Source organism: Mus caroli, unplaced genomic scaffold (genome assembly GCF_978045245.1).
Source record: "Mus caroli unplaced genomic scaffold, Mus_caroli_1 scaffold_18, whole genome shotgun sequence".
In the NCBI taxonomy this organism is placed as follows: Eukaryota; Metazoa; Chordata; class Mammalia; order Rodentia; family Muridae; genus Mus; species Mus caroli.
The window spans coordinates 61246208-61263835 of record NW_028227273.1 but is presented as its reverse complement, the minus strand read 5'-3'; the positions used below and the strand labels follow the sequence as shown (position 1 = coordinate 61263835).

Here is a 17628-nt window from a genome sequence, read left to right as displayed (position 1 = left end):
GGGGGAGGGGGATCTCGAAGTAAGTACCACTGACTGAGGGTTGGGGTCTTACATTTGGGGCCTTCATCCAGGATTCAAGGATACTCCTGAGCGACCACAACTAGACTGATTATAGGAAAATAGACTGAGTTTGGTCATAGGTGCCAATTTGTAAGTGTTTGTCAGTGCTTGTCTCTCTGTCTTTTGCTTTCACCTTTGGCTCACAAGCACAGTGTCAGCTGGAAAACCTTTGGTCTGGTGCGGGTAGACAAGCCTTAATGCCCACAACAATGGTGAGTCTGGAAGATGCTTCAGGAGCCCCCAGAGGGAGGTGAAATGACTCTGCTCCTTTTGGAAATGGCAAGACACAGTATCAATGAGAGCCAAATCTTGCTATAACCTGATTTCTGTGCCTGTGGAAGGATGAACTGTGTGTTGATTGCCTTTCTCTGTATTCTCAGACTTGGACTGTCTGTGTCCACAGCAGGAGTGAACTGTCTGTGTGTTGAATGTCCTTCTCTGTTTTTGTTGGTGTTGGTTATCTCCTGGTTATCTCTTTATGTGTTCTTGGACTTGGACTGATGACATTTTTGGACCTTGGACAGACTGAGTCTGCCCCATTAAATATCCTAGTTAACTGCTGGAGGAGAAAACTTGTCAGTAGTAGTAAAGAAGGGAAAGATAGTTACTCTCTCCTTCTCACCCACCTTCAGAGTAGGGTGGCCACCTGTAGGGACCTACAATTTGTAGGTGACCAAAGCAGTAGAAGAAAGAGTCTTTAGGCCAGAATCCCTCAGGCACTCAGACCAAGTGCCCTATATAGTTACCTGGAAGAATCTAATGGAGGACTCCCCACCTCCCATGGATAAAAGACTTTCTTTCCCCAAGACCCACCTCACAGGTTCTGGCCACCAGGAAAAAGGAAACATGGGAGGAGGGATCTGGACCTGAGAAGAAGTTGATCCTCCAAGACCCTTCAACAACAGATCTGTTGTTTCAAGACCCTCCTCCTCTACATCCCACTACCCTTGCTCCCATGTCCCTGCCAGTGCCAGCACTGGCTCCAGAATCCTCAGCCCACACGGGACCGGGGCCATTGTACTGCCCTTTACTGGAGGGAGGAATAGGAGGAGACCCTCAACTTCCTGGTCCTGCCATGGGGACCCAAAGTCTGAGAGCCACATCCCCTGATACCATGGTGGCTCTCCCACTGAGGGCATACAGGCCTCTAGAAAAGGACAATCAGACTCTGCAATATTGGCCCTTCTCTTTGGATGACTTGTACAACTGGAAGGCACAAAATCCCCCTTCCCCTTTTAGATAACACCAAGGGGCCGATTAATCTCTTTGAGACTGTTTTATTTACTCATCAACCCACCTGGGATGATATCCAACAACTCATGAGAGTGCTCTTCACGACCGAAGATCAAGAGAGGATAATGCAGGAAGTCGGAAAGAATTCCCCCTCAGACACAGGGGCACCATCGATTGACTAGGCTATCATCGATAGCAGATTTCCTCTGAATAGACCTGACTGGGACTTTAATATGGCAAAGGTAAGGGGCACTTGAAAGTCTATTGCCAGGCTCCATTGGCAGGTCTTGAGGGGGCTGCATGAAGACCCACACATTTGACCAAGGTGTATGAGGTTAGACAGGGATCAGATGAGTTGCCTGCTGCTTTTCTATAACAGCTTATGAAGGCTTTCTTCCAATATACACCCTATGGCCCCAGCAGCAAGGAGCACAAAGCTACTGTGACTGTGGCTTTTATAGACCAGGCTAGTAGAGACATCAGGGAAAAGCTTCAGAGGCTAGAGGGACTGCAGGATAAGTCGTTGAAGGATTTAGTGCAGGTTGCTGACAAAGTCTACCATAACAGGGAGACAGAGGAGGAGAAGGAACAGAGAAAGAGAAAGAAAGATGTTGGGAGCGACCCTGTTTGAATGTTAACTGCCTTGTCAGCCATAAGTGCTTATTTACAAAGCTTTAGCCTTAGTAGAAAAATATTAGCTTAGTTGAGATTTCTGTGGGAAAAGGTGAGGCCTTTGTAGAAAAGTACTACACCCAGTTAAGAACAAATAGCTATAGATCTTGTGGACAGGTGTGGGAACTAAAAAGGGGGCCTGGGGAAGAGGGGGGAGGGAGGACCCACATCCCACCAGAGTTCCACCTATGCTCCGGACAGGCGGATGTGGGAGGGCTGTCAGATGCTTTCCACTCAGCCCTGGGTGAGCATCCAAGCCTCTGACCCACTCGGGGGGGGGTGAACAAGGGTCAGCCCAACCTGGGGGACCCGGGTCCATACTCTGTAGCCCTGGGATTATGGGAGAGAGGGAAGAGGAAAGGGAGGTTCCCACGCATGTGAGAGTGAGTGCAGCCTTGATGAGCAGAGACTGTCTATGGTTTTAGAGCTTTATTATAGAAAGGCAGTGGGGGTGGGGATGTAAAAAGAGAGAGAGGAAAGGCTAGAGAGAAACAGAGTAAGAGGGAGAGAGTGAGAGGAGAGGAGAGTAAGAGCAAGAGAACAAAGGAGTGAGAGAAGAGAGAGGGAGAGGAGTAAGAGAGCGAGGTGGGGCCAAGCAGCCCCTCTTATGGTCTTTACTGTTGCTAGGTAACTGGGGAGGAGTTTAGCCTGGAGGTCAGAAGCTTGGGATATTGCCTTCGTGAGTTCTAGTTATGTTTCCATACCATCCCCAGAGATCAGGGCAGGTAGATAGAATGAACAGAACCCTAAAAGAAACCTTAACTAAATTGTCCTTGGAGACTGGGTGGTGCTTCTTCCCCCTGGCCCTGTTCTGAGCCTGGAATACCTCCTACCTTTTTAATCTGACCCCTTTTGAGATCCTGTATGGGACCCCCAACTCCCTTGACCCCAGCTCTTGGCATCCCCAGAGTGACTTTTCAGGCTGACAAGGATCTTTTGGCTCAATTGCAAGCTTTCCAGATCAGTCACCAGGAACTGTGGCCCTTTATAATGCAGGCATCCCAGAGGTTCCACACAAGTACCAAGTTGGAGATTGGGTAGATGTTGAGAAGCATTGGGATTTGGGAGCATGCAGGTGGCACAGTGGGCATGCTCAAGCTTCCTGGGGCAGGAGCCATGGGCTCAGGGGCCCTAGGAATGCAGCCATGACTGCCAACACAAGGCCCACACCTCCACACCAGCAGAAGCCCCAAGACCTGAAGCTGTTGCTCCCAGGCTATTATGGTGACCCTGCCCCTGGACCCAGGATGTGAAGTTGGCCTGGCATCCCTGAGGTGGGCAGAGGTGGTAAGGGGCCAGCAGGCACCATGGAGGGCATGCTGTACAAGTGGACCAACTACCTGAGCGTTGGCAGCCTTTATGGTTCCTTCTTTGTGGGGAAATACTGTCCTATTACAATTCTCCTTAAGATGCCTGGCAAGGTTTGCAAAGGAAGCATCCAAATGGCAGTTTGTAGGATTCAAGTTCATTCCATGGATAACACTTGCATGGACCTCACTATCCCTGGGGGAACAGTATTTCTACTTAAAAGCTAGAAGTGTGGCAGAGAGACAGAAGTGGCTGGTGGCTCTGGGATCTTCCAAGGCCTGCCTGACAGATAGTAGGACTCAGAGGAAAAAAGAATTTTCAGAAAACACTGAAAACTTGAAAATCAAAATGTTGGAACTAAGGCTATACTGTGACCTCCTTGTTCAACAAGCAGATAAAACAAAAAAAGTGGCCACAGCTGGTGCCATTGACTCTGAGGAGGGAATCGATGTGGGGACTCTGCTGAAATAGACCTGCAAGACTTTCCTGAAGACCTTGGAAGAATGCATGCAGATTGCAAATGCAACCTTTACCTAGGAACTGTTCTACCATACACCCCCAGGGTGCACTCAACTAGCAGTGCTCAAGTCCAGCAAGATGAAGCATCCTATCAGGAGGGCTCTGTCGGAGCAGGTGAGGGAGCCATCTTGGGTCCCGGATCCCTCAGAGACTAGTCTGCGCAGGTTAGAAAAGTGACACAGCTTCTGGGACAGGCAGAAGTGACATAGCTTCCGGGACAGACCCTGTTTCGGACTCTAGACATCTGGGCACCTTCCCTGCCAAAGGAGAGGTGTCCGCCTGGGATGGCTCTTTCAGAGCAGGTGAGGGAACCATCTTGGGTCCTGGATCCCTCAGAGACCAGTCTGAGCAGGTCAGCTCACGGACTGTGAAGGGTAAGCAAGCAGACTGCAGAAGCTAAACAACTTCTGGAACAGGCAGAAGCGACACAGCTTCTGGGACAGACCCTGTTTCGGGCTCCAGACATCCGGGCACCTTACCTGCCAGGGGAAAGGTGTCTGCCCAGGAGGGCTCTACTGGAGCAGGTGAGGGAGCCATCTTTGGTCCTGGGTCCCTCAGAGACTAGTCTGCGCAGGTGAGAGTGTGGAGTACAGAGCGACACAGCTTCTGGGACAGGCAGAAGCAACACAGCTTCTGGGACAGACCCTGTTTCGGGCTCCAGACATCCGAGCACCTTCCCCGCCAGAGGAGAGGTATCTGCCTGGGAGGGCTCTGACCACCAGAGCAGGTGAGAGAGCCATCTTGTGTCTCCTGTCACTCGGAGACCAGTCTGTGCAGGTGAGCGTGCAGACTGCAGAGGCAACACATCTTCTGGGACAGGCCCTGTTTCTGGCCTTCTTTTTCATCCAGGAGGCAGTTCTGACCACCAGATATACTGTGCACCTTCCCTGCAAGAGGAAAGCATGCCTGCAGAGAGTACACTGACCACTAAGTCTCAGGAGAGAGCTAGACTACCAGGTCTGCTGACAGAGGGTAACAGAATCACAGGAGAAACAGGCTCCAACCAGAGACAACTATAACAACTAACTCCAGAGGGTAACAGAATCACAGGAGGAACAGGCTCCAACCAGAGACAACTATAACAACTAACTCCAGAGATTACCAGATGGCGAAAGGCAAACATAAGAATCTTACTAACAGAAACCAAGACCATTCATCATCATTAGAACCCAGCACTCCCACTTCAGCCAGTCCTGGATACCCCGACACACACGAAAAGCAAGACTTGAATTTAAAATTATATCTCATGATGCTGGTAGAGGACATCAAGAAGGGATTTAATAACTCATTTAAAGAAATACAGGAGAACACTGCTAAAGAGGTAGAAGTCCTTAAAGAAACAGGAAAACACAACCAAACAACGCTGGAGATAGAAACTCTAGGAAAGAAATCTGGAACCATAGATGTGAGCATCAGCAACAGAATACAAGAGATGGAAGAGAGAATCTCAGGTGCAGAAGATTCCATAGAGAACATGGGCACAACAATCAAAGAAAATGCAAAATGAAAAAAGACCCTAACTCAAAACATCCAGGAAATGTAGGACACGATGAGAAGACCAAACGTATGGATAATAGGAGTAGATGAGAATGAAGATTTTCAACTTAAAGGGCCAGCAAATATCTTCAACAAAATCATAGCAGAAAACTTCCCAAACCTAAAGAAGGAAAATGCCCATGAACATACAAGAAGCCTACAGAACTCCAAATAGAATGGATCAGAAAAGAAATTCCTCCGGACACATAATAATCAGAACAACAAATGCCAGCCCAGACTACTATACCCAGCAAAACTCTCAATTACCATAGATGGAGAAACCAAAGTATTCCATGATAAAACCAAATTCACACAATATCTTTCCACAAATCCAGCCCTTCAAAGGATAATAAAGGGAAAACACCAACACAAGGACGGAAACTACACCCTAGAAAAAGCAAGAAAGTAATCCTTCAACAAACCTAAAAGAAGACAGTTGCAAGAACAGAATCACAACTTTAACAACAAAAATAACAGGAAGCAACAATTACTTTTCTTTAATTTCCCTTAACATCAATGGACTCAATTCCCCAATAAAAAGAGATAGACTAATAGACTGGCTATACAAACACGACCCAACATTTTGTTGCTTACAGGAAACCTACGTCAGGGAAAAGGACAGACACTACCTCAGAGTGAAAGGCTGGAAAACAAATTTCCAAGCAAATGGTCCAAAGAAAGAAGCTGGAGTAGCCATTCTAATATCAAATAAAATTGACTTCCAAACCAAATTTATCAAAAAAAGACAAGGAGGGGCACTTCATACTCATTAAAGGTAAAATCTACCAACATGAACTCTCAATTCTGAATATCTATCTTCTAAATACAAGGGCAGCCACATTCATTAAAGAAACCTTAGTAAAACTCAAAGCACACATTGCACCTCACACAACAATAGTGGGAACTTAAACACTTCACTCTCACCAATGTACAGATCCTGGAAACAGAAACTAAACAGAGACACATGGACACTAACCGAAGTTATGAAACAAATGGATTTAATAGAAATCTACAGAACATTTTACCCTAAAACAAAAGGATATACCTTCTTCTCAGAGCCACATGGTACCTCCTCCAAAATTGACCATATAATTGGTCACAAAACAGGCCTCCACAGATACAAAAATATTGAAATTATCCCATGCACCCTATCTGATCACCACAGACTAAGGCTGATCTTCAATAACAAGATAAATAATAGAAAGCCAACATTCATGTGGAAACTGAACAACACTCTACTCAATGATTCCTTGGTCAAGAATGAAATAAAGAAATTAAAGACTTTTTAGAGTTTAATGAAAATTAAACCACAACATACCCAAACTTATGGGACACAATGAAGGTAGTCCTAAGAGGAAAACTCATAGCCCTGAGTGCCTTTAAAAAGAAACTAGAGGGAGCATATACTAGCAGCCTGACAGCTCTAGAACTAAAGGAAGCAAATTCACCCAAGAGGAGTAGACGGCAGGAAATAATTAAACTCAGGGCTGAAATCAACCAAGTGGAAACAAGAAGAACTAGTCAAAGAATCAACCAAACCAGGAGCTTGTTCTTTGAGAAAATCAACATGATAGATAAACCCTTAGCCAGACTAACTAGAGGGCACAGGGACAGTATCCTAATTAACAAAATCAAAAATGAAAAAGGAGACATAACAACAAAACATGAGGAAATCCAAAACATCATCAGATCCTACTACAAAAGGCTATACTCAACAAAACTAGGAAACCTGGATGAAATGGACAACTTCCTAGACAGATACCAGGTACCAAACATAAATCAGGATCAGATTAATGATCTAAACAGTCCCATTTCCCCTAAAGAAATAGAAGCAGTCATCAATAATCTCCCAACCAAAAAAAGCCCAGGACCAGATGGGTTTAGTGCAGAGTTCTATCAGACCTTCAAAGAAGACCTAATTCCAACTCTTCTCAAACTATTCCACAAAATAGAAACAGAAGGTACTCTACCCAATTCATTCTATGAAGCCACAATTACTCTGATACCTAAACCACACAAAGATCCAAGAAAGAAAGAGAAGTTCAGACCAATTTCCCTTATGAATATCGATGCAAAAATACTCAATAAAATCCTCGCAAACTGAATCCAAGAACACATCAAAACACATCCATCATGACCAAGTAAGCTTCATCCCAGGGATGCAGAAATGGTTTAATATATGGAAATCCATCAACGTAATCCACTATATAAACAAACTCAAAGACAAAAACCACATGATCATCTCCTTAGACGCGGAGAAAGCATTCGACAAGATCCAACACCCCTTCATGATAAAAGTCTTGGAAAGATCAGGAATTCAAGGCCCATACCTAAACATAATAAAAGCAATATACAGCAAACCAGTAGCCAAAATCAAAATAAATGGAGAGAAACTCGAAGCAATCCCACTAAAATCAGGGATTAGACAAGGCTGCCCACTTTCACCCTACCTATTCAATATAGTACTAAAATTCTAGCCAGAGCAATTTGACAACAAAAGGACATCAAGAGGATACAAATTGGAAAGGAAGAAGTCAAAATATCACTATGTGCAGATGATATGATAATATACTTAAGTGACCCCAAAAATTCCACCAGAGAACTCCTAAGCCTCATAAACAGCTTCAGTGCAGTAGCTGGATATAAAATTAACTCAAACAAATCATTGGCCTTTCTCTACACAAAGGATAAAGGGACTGAGAAAGAAATTAGTGAAACAACACCCTTCACAATAGTCACAAATAATATAAAATACCTTGGTGTGACTCTAACTAAGGAAGTGAAACTTCAAGTCTATGAAGAAAGAAATTGAGAAGATCTCAGAAGATGGAAAGATCTCCTATGCTCATGGATTGGCAGGATTAATATAGTAATAATGGCTATCCTGCCAAAAGCAATCTACAGATTCAATGCAATACCCATCAAAATTCCAACTCAATTCTTCACTGAGATAGAAAGGGCAATTTGTAAATTCATCTGGAATAATAAAAAACCTAGGGTAGCAAAAACTATTCTCAACAATAAAAGAACCTCTGGTGGAATCACCATGCCTGGCATTAAGCTGTACTATAGAGCAATTGTGATAAAAACTACATGGTACAGGTACAATGGCAGACAGGTAGATCAATGGAATAGAATTGAAGACCCAGAAATGAATCCATACACCTATGGTCACTTGATCTTTGACAAGGGAGCTAAAACCATCCAGTGGAAAAAAGACAGCATTTTCAACAAATGGTGCTGGCACAATTGGTGGTTATCATGTAGAAGAATGCAAATTGATCCATTCTTATCTCCTTGTACAAAGCTCAAGTCTAAGTGGATCAAAGACCTCCATATAAAACCAGAGACACTGAAATCAATAGAGGAGAAAGTGGGGAAAAGCCTCGAAGATATGGGCACAGGGGAAAAAGTTCTTGAACACAGCAGCAATGGCTTGTGCTGTAAGATCAAGAATTGACAAATGGGACCTCATAAAATTGCAAAGTTTCTGTAAGGCAAAAGACACTGTCAATAAGACAAAAAGGCCACCAACAGATTGGGAAAGGATTTTGACCTATCCTAAATCTAATATCTAAATTGGATATTAGGAGACTAATATCCAATATATACAAAGAGCTCAAGAAGGTGGACTTCAGAAATTTAAATAACCCCATTAAAAATGGGGTACAGAGGTAAACAAAGAGTTCTCAACTGAGGAATACCGAATGGTTGAGAAGCACCTGAAAAAATGTTCAACATCCTTAATCATCAGGGAAATGCAAGTCAAAACAACCCTGAGATCCCACCTCACACCAGTCAGAATGTCGAAGATCAAAAATTCAGGCAACAGCAGATGCTGGCGAGGTTGTGGAGAAAGAGGAACACTCCTCCATTGCCGATGGAATTGCAAGCTTGTACAACCTCCCTGGAAGTCATTCTGGAGGTTCCTCAGAAAATTTCACACAATACTACTGGAAGATCCAGCAATACCTCTCCTGAGCATATACTCAGCAGAAGTTCCAACTGGTAAGAAGAACACATGCTCCACTATGTTCTTATTTATAACAGCCTTATTTATAATAGCCACAAACTGGAAAGAACTCAGATGTCCCTCAACAGAAGAATGGATACAGAAAATGTGGTACATTTACACAACGGAGTCATACTCAGCTATTAAAAACAATGAATTTATGAAATTCTTGGACAAATGGATGTATCTGGAGGATATCATCCTTAGTGAGGTAACCCAATCACAAAAGAAGTCATTAGATATGCACTCACTGATAAGTGGATATTAGCCCAGAAACATAGAATACCCAAGATACAATTTGCAAAACACAAGAAAATCAAGAAGACAGAAGACCAGTGGGTGGATACTTTGTTCCTCCTTAGAATAGGGAACAAAATACCCATGAAAGGAGTTACAGAGACAATGTTTGGAGCTAAGATGAAAGGATGGACTATCCAGAGACTACCCCACCCTGGGATCCATCCCATAATCAGCCACCAAACCCAGATACTATTGCATATGCCAGCAAGATTTTGATGAAGGGGCCCTGGTATAGCTGTCTAGAATGAGGCTGTGCCAGTACCTGGCAAATACAGAAGTTGATGCTCACAGTCATCTATAAGATGGAACACAGGGTCCCCAAATGGAGAACCTAGAGAATGCACCCAAGGAGCTGAAGGAGTCTGCAACCCTATAAGTGGAACAACAATATGAACTAACCAGTACCCTCCCTGAGCTCGTGTCTCTAGCTGCATATGTAGAAGATCATGGCATAGTTGGCCATCACTGGGCCCCTTGGTATTGCAAACTTTATATGCCCCAGTACAGGGGAATGCCAGAGCCAAGAACTGGGAGTGGGTGGGTAGGGGAGCAGGGCAGGGGGAGGGTATAGGGAACTTTCTGGATAGCATTTGAAATTTGAAATGTATATAAAGACAATATCTAATAAAAAATAAAAAAAATTTAAAAAGAAACATTCTATCATACCAATTCATAGTTCATTGGAAAGGCTGATGGAGTTAAACAGTTGTGAAAATGGATCTCTAAGTATAGAAGTAAATGGTGATGAAGAAATACTAATGAAAACCAAGAGTTCCTTATATTTGAAGTCCACAGAGGTGGATTGCAGCATCTCCAGTGAAGAAAACACAGATGATAATGTGATAGTCAAGGGTAAGATCATGAAGGAAGATGGAGAGGAAAACCTGGAGAGTCATGATGAGGGTCTGGCAGAGCCTGGATCAGACTCCATTTGCTCACCAGAATCTCCCTGGGAAAACAATGACGATGTTATTCAAACTTTCTTCAGTACTATGAATACCAGCTCTAGTGCCCCTGAAGTTCTGGAAGACGGTGGCATTCCCACAGAAACATTCTTGGCATCTTGTTATTCAGTGGCTCCAGCACTACACAAACTTGGTCCTACGGTGTTTGCTCCTGTTAAGATGAATGTCGTTGGAAATATTAAGAAGGTAAATCAGAAGTACATAACCACAAGGAAGAGTTTACTACCCTGCAGAAGACAGTGCTGCATGAGGTGGAGGCCAATGTAAGCTCAGGTTAGGAACTCAGCGACAGAAGCCCTTTTGTAGCTGAAGAGAAGTCTCAAATTTCTAAAGGGATTTTTGACAGAAGTGAAGAATGGAGGGAAGGATATCCAGACAGCACTGAATAACGCATATGGGCAAAACTGTACAGCAATGCCATGGCTGGGTAGTTCAAGGGGTTTTTGCGGGCAAACACATGAAGGAGTGTTTCCCTGAAGTGAACTCAGGCGAAAGGATGTTCTGCTAATGCAAGCATGTGAAAGGACATGTGATGGAGGATTCTTCGCTAACAACATATATGTAGTTGAGCTGCTTTTGTTGGGACTCCATAGAGAGAAATGCACCAAAAAACTTCTGGTGGGTGTGCTGCAGTTTCTTGCTGCTTCCACGGACTTGGGCTGATTGGCAGAGTGATGTCAGCTGAGACAGACACACATGCTGAGTGAGGCAAGATAGGTACTGATAGGTGCTAGCTGCACAATGCTTGTGAGTCTCGAGTCTTCACTGATCTTCAATTCCCTAAGAGAGGCACAGCTGAGAGCTTCTCCTGACATCTCTCTGGGTCCCTTCTGCTGACTTGTGGTAAGGGTAGGGCCTGGCTGTCTTTGCTACATAGTACTACCACTGCTGATTCATGTTTGCTATCCTGACTCTGCTGAAATGAATTGCTGCTGTGTCCGTTAAGTGTTTGTGAGTGGATAGAGCTGCCACTACTAACCTGTGAACTGAAATGTCAATTTCCAGACAACACAGACAGGAATTACTTCAAAGAACCTTTCTAAACAAGTCCATATCCCCGGTGTCCTTTCTTTCCCACTACCTCTGGTAGGTGGTGGGCTAAAAGGGAGGTTAAGGCATTTAAGAACCATTATTAGAAGTAGACTTTGAGAAAATTAAGAGAGAGAGAGAGAGAGAGAGAGAGAGAGAGAGAGAGAGAGAGAGAGAGAGAGAGAGAGAGGCATTCTGGCTGAAAATTGGGAAGCAAAGTGGAGAGGGCCATTCTTGGTGTTGTTGACCACGCCAAACTCTGTCAAAGGGGATGGAGTTACTGCCTGGGTTCATGTAACTCATATCAGACAAGCACCTGCACCTGATGCCAACTGGATAGCAGCCAGACATCCAAGCAACCCCCTTCTGCAAGGCCAGAGAAACCATGAAATGGCTATGGTGTATCTTTTGGCATTGAGCCTTGGCAGCTTCCACAACCCTACCATGGTGACTTGGCAAGTACTCTCAGCCATTAGGAATGTAGCTTGGTCCACTACAGAGGAACACCCACCTTATATCTGGTGACCTTGTCTTTGATCTCTGTAAGTTATCGGTGGGTCTCAACTCCTGGGATATCCCCACCCTAGAGACACAGGGAGGGATTACCCTAATGTGAGGGACTTGTGAATCTAAACTGTGTCCCAGAAGTGGCCTTGGAGGTCACTTAAGTGGGGTTTAGTGTTTGGACACCCAAAGTTGAGGAGCGTCCTTCGAGAAACCTCCATATATGTGTGCCCCCAAGATGGGAGAAGCCAGCAGCAGGCCCATCTGTGTTAGGGGGCCAACCACTTTTCTGTGATACCTGGGGATGTGGAACATTGGGAAGCACATACTGGAAACCATTCTGGGCATAGTTAAAGATTCAGTGGCTAAGGTGAGAGAAGGGCTAGCCAAGTGGAAGAGAGAAAGAAAATAGAGTCAGGACTGGTTTGAGTCTTGGTTTAGCTCCTCCCCTTGCCTCACCCTCATATCCACCTTGTTAGAACCCCTAATTGTTCTCCTGCTGTTGTTGACTTTAAGACCCAGAATATGAACAAGCTTAGAGCCTTCATAAAAGAGAGAATAGGAGCAGTGTAGCTGATGGTCCTGGGCCAACAATATGAGACCCTGAGGACAGGACCTGAAGAATGTGAGTTAGTTACCCAAGACCCCTGAGCATAACTCCAGAATTGGAGCTTGTACCAAAAAAAACAAGGGGGAATGAGGAACCCTAATGGGTTTTCCAGTTCCATACCCTCCTTACAGCTTCCCCCTCCTGCCTGGAGTCAAAGCTAGGCCCAGTTCCATTCTCTACCCACAGGAACATTCCTGAGCAAAAAATTCTCAGAATGTACTGACTGATAGTTACCTGACGCAGGTGGAGTTCAAATGCATATCATGCTTGCTAGCCAATAGATGTAAAGGTCAATATGCTTAGCCAATAAGCTTTAACTGTCACCTTGCTGATGTAACCTGTGCCCCTAAAAAGTATAAAAACTGCTTGTAATAGCCATTCGGGATCACCTTCTTAGTAACTCATTTTGAGGGACTAATTGAAGGTTGACCCCAATGTGCTGGAAAATAAACCTCTTGCTTTTGCATCGAACTGTGTCTTAGTGTCTCATGCAGAGGCATCTTGAAGCAAGTACCACTGACCGAGGGGTCGGGGTCTTACACAGGGAAGCACCCTGTTATTGAGTCACAGCACATAAATATAGCTTTCTTATTATTAGAGACCACTTTGACTTCTCCCACAGGGCTAAGCTGGGAGGGGTTCCAACTCAGCATCCTCCCATTATCCGCAATGCCCCTTGCCCTATGCTACACTGGCTCCCTACTGCTAGAGCCACACCTTCTACTTTAGTGTCACCTGTAAGGATGCCACCACCAATGCCATACTTACCACATTTCCTTACAGCTTCTCTCATCACATCCTTTCATCAGAGTTCACCCTTGGACTTTCCTGCTTCAATATATTCCAACCCAGAGACATCTTTATAGGTCCCCTCTCATCACCGAATTAGCTCCAATTCACACCGCACTACTGTATGACATTCTTACCACCTGGGTTTTCTTTCATAGATGTTTGAATAGATATTCAGCTTTGATGAACTCACCTACCCATGTTTTTTGATGTGTGGGTTTTTTTTTTTTTAACAGCAGACTCCCATCTCTTTCCAATATATTCCTTCTGTACTAAACCTCCTGTCTGCTTGCTCTGCAGTCCCCTGAGTCATCTTCATTTGTTGCCTGCTTTTCGCTGCCTTCTCCTGAGTCTGTCAACCATGTAATTTCAATGTCACCTGATGCTGACCCCTTCTCATCTGTCTCTCTACAGCCCCATGCTGTACCTGTCATGCCCTGTTTGCAAGACCCCTAAGAGACTACCAGGGACCACAACTCACATGAGAGTCCTTATTCAAGCTCAAGCTTGGATCATAGCCCTTTTTGCACAACAGATTAAAGTGATAATTGGGTCTAGGGGCTTGGCGTTCATATAGGGAAAATGTGTAAGTTGGGACTTTCAAGCCTTGGTGTTACATGATTGGGTAAATGGATAAAGCAATGTTAACTTTCAAACTGATAGCATTTGTTTAGACAACACATCTGAAAAGGGGCATTTTTGACCTGAGAATGATTAACTCGTCCGTTATCATGACCAGTTTTTCCTGTTGTTGCAAGCTGGCCAGGGCTGTTATGTCTGTTTTTGACTGCTGGGGATGCTTGGTGGTCTCCTTCCCAGAGCTCAAGGGTGGGGACTGTGTCACTCCAATGACAGGAGAGAGCAACTTTCTGATTTCTCCAAGGACCATAGTCTTTCCAAAGGTTTCTCCAAGGACAGCAGCTTAAAATAGAGTTTGGAGGACAGGATGGAATCTGTGCTGCTGTTTTTTGTCTTGTCAATCCCACCTTCTATTAGTAGCTTTAGAGGCCAATCTTGGGCTTTTTGAGATCTGGATAGTAAGTGTTAATTACCATCAGTTGAATATTTCCCAGTCTTTGTCTTATATATTGTAAAAGCTTATTGATAATTCATGATTCAAAAGTGAGGAGGAGTAAGAGAATAACCAAGGGTCCCATGAGACTGGAAATGAGAGTTTTTAACCAGGGGGAGGCATCAAACAGTGAGTGGTACCAACGTTTGGAATTTTCTCATCCCATCTGGCATCTATCTATACTTTCCTTAATTTAGCTAATGATTTCCTAATAACTCCAGAATGGTTGACAAAGAAACAACACTCCTCACGCAAAGCGGCACATAACCCTCCTTGTTGTAGAAACACTAAGTCTAATCCTTGCCTATCTTTCAGCACTGCCTCAGCTGGAGAATCTATGTTATGCTCCAAGTGTGAGATGGACTTTTGTAGGCATTGGATATCTTCATCTATGTCTGCCTTTAAGCTATTGTAATTCTTTTCCTGCAACATTAATGCAGCTATTCCAGTGCCAGCTGTGGCTCATCCTGACCCTAATTTTTAATTAAAGCTAAGGTTAAAGAGATGGATTCCCTTGTCTGTCTCATAAGTTCTCCTTTAAAGTCCCCTACCAACATTCTCATCACTGTAGTAAGTTCTGGCTTGGAGGCATTCAGAATTTGAAAGGTCTTTAACATCATTGACCACTGGTTCTGAGTGTTTCAGTAAAAGTTCTGGAACTGAGGGTCCATGCAAGTGTATGACTAGGGGTAAGGTAGTCTAGAGGATGATGTTAATACAGGTTTAGGGTTTGTCAAAACCTGGTTTGGGCCTATAGCTGCTGGCCATGGGTTTATAATTTGCCTTATGAAGAGTCTAACTGTAAAGAGGATTGCTACCTCCAGTAATGTGAAGCTGAAGGCCTCATGACTTCCTGGCTTCCCATCCTTTAGCTTGCTTTCCTTTGGCAGTGAACCTGAGTAAAACTTTGGAGATGCCTCCCAGCTGGGCGACTGTGATAAGCTCTTTCTTTGACACCATCTACTCCCTGGCCCCAGTGACTGATGGTTCACATCCCCAAGCAGCACAGTAGAATTGTTCGGGACCCCCACAAATGGCAGTTATTTTGCCCCTGGACATATATAAAAAGTCTCCCATCTACATTTGGTATATAAATCACATAAAGTCAGTCAAGTGTTGAGCCATGAGTTATCAGCTAGCCGGCATAAATCAAAAGTCAAATCTGGAAACCAGGATGTTCCAAGTGATCTGTTTGTACAGACTAGTTGGGCACAATAGCCAGTCTCTGGCTGTTCAGTCACCCAGATTAAGTCAAAAGACTGATGTTGGTTAGGGACTGTAATACACACAGTTAACAGAAACAGTAGGTTCAAGAATGAGTTAATTTTTAACTTGAGAGGATTTGTGCTCTTCTGAACTTTCAATTCTGGTGATGCTGGAATCTTTTAATCTTCCTCAGGGGAGAATGGATCTGGTCTGTCATGAGTGTAGTGTTTTTTTTTTTTTTTTTTTAATTTTTATTTGTTTGGTTTTTCGAGTCAGGGTTTCTCTGTGTAGCCCTGGCTGTCTTGGAACTCACTTTGTAGACCAGGCTGGCTCGAACTCAGAAATCCATCTGCCTCTGCCTCCCGACTGTTGGGATTAAAGGTGTGTGCCACCTATGGCAGTTGCTAAGTTGCTTCCTCTCTCCTGCCTGCTCTGCAGGTCTCCTAGTAGATATATTGCTGCCATCCTGGAGTTCAGTGCCCTGGTTGCAAAAAAGAACCACCAGCTCTTTCTATATGTGGACTCCCTGTACTACATCGCTGTAGATAGGCGGTGCTTCCTTAAGGCCTGTGACCTGCTGCATACTTCACAGATGCTGTTATCAAGGAGAGAACTTAAACTTTCTCTAGCCAAAATGTTGACGAGTTCTTGAAGTCCAGACTATGTCTAAGACCTTGGACTTCATTGATTGCTCTTGTTGGCCAAGGTGGGTTCATGTGGGATCAGGGTTACAGGAACCTTCATGGTCAGTGTTCAAAATAAAGTTCTGCATTTGATCAAGATGATATTGAAGAGCCATGTGAAATGAAGAATGGGTTAGAGAGAAGTTCAACAGAAGTGTTTCTGTGAATGCTATGTGAAAGGAGAAAATGACAGCAGAAAACCAAGAAAGAAAATGTGGGACAGGCTGTAGAGGGTAAGGCAAGCTAAGGTCCTGGTGAGCAGGTCTGGGAATCAAGACTGTGTCATGTCAGGCTCGGGAGCCCCAGACACTGCATGAATTGAGGATCTCATGTTATGTCCAGGATGAATGTGGAAAGGAGCTCTCAGATGAGGACATCTGGGCAGAAGCTTACACTTTTGTGTTTGGATGTGAGGGTTCTTGTGCATCTAGAGAGGAGGCAGGGGACAGTCAATCCAAGGGCCTTGTCTTAGTCAGGGTTTCTATTCCTGCACAAAAATCATGACCAAGAAGCAAGTTGGGGAGGAAATGGTTTATTCAGCTTATACTTCCATACTGCTATTCATCACCAAGGAAGTCAGGACTGGGACTCAAGCAGGTCAGAAAGCAGGAGCTGATGCAGAAGCCATGGAGGGGTATTCTTTACTGGTTTGCTTCTCCTGGCTTGCTCAGCCTGCTCTCTTATAGAACCCAAGACTACCAGCCCAAGATGGTCCCACCCACAAGGGACCTTTCCCCCTTGATCACTAATTGAGAAAATGCCTTACAGTTGGATCTCATGGAGGCATTTCTTCAACTGAAGCTCCTTTCTCTGTGATAACTCCAGCTGTGTCAAGTTGACACAAAACTAGCCAGTACAATTGACCCCTTCTCGACTTGACACACAAATACATCACTAGTAAGCCTCAACCCTTAGTTCTTATTCATCCCCAAGATCTTAAATAACTTTAAAAGTCCCACAGTCTTTACATCAAAGTACTTTAAAATTCAAAGTCTCTTAACTGTGGGCTTCAATAAACAACTTCCTTCAAGAGGGAAAAATATCAGGGCACAGTCACAATCAAAAGCAAAATCAATCTCCAACCGTCCAATGTCTGGGATCCAACTCATGATCTTCTGGGCTCCTCTAAG

The 17628-nt window shown here is 44.2% G+C and overlaps 1 pseudogene; it reads left to right on the top strand.

Moving 5' to 3' along the window:
* The first annotated feature begins 3272 nt into the window (after positions 1 to 3272).
* LOC110287998 (pleckstrin homology domain-containing family A member 8-like) lies at positions 3273 to 11113 on the top strand (annotated as a pseudogene).
* Positions 11114 to 17628: the final 6515 nt, after the last annotated feature.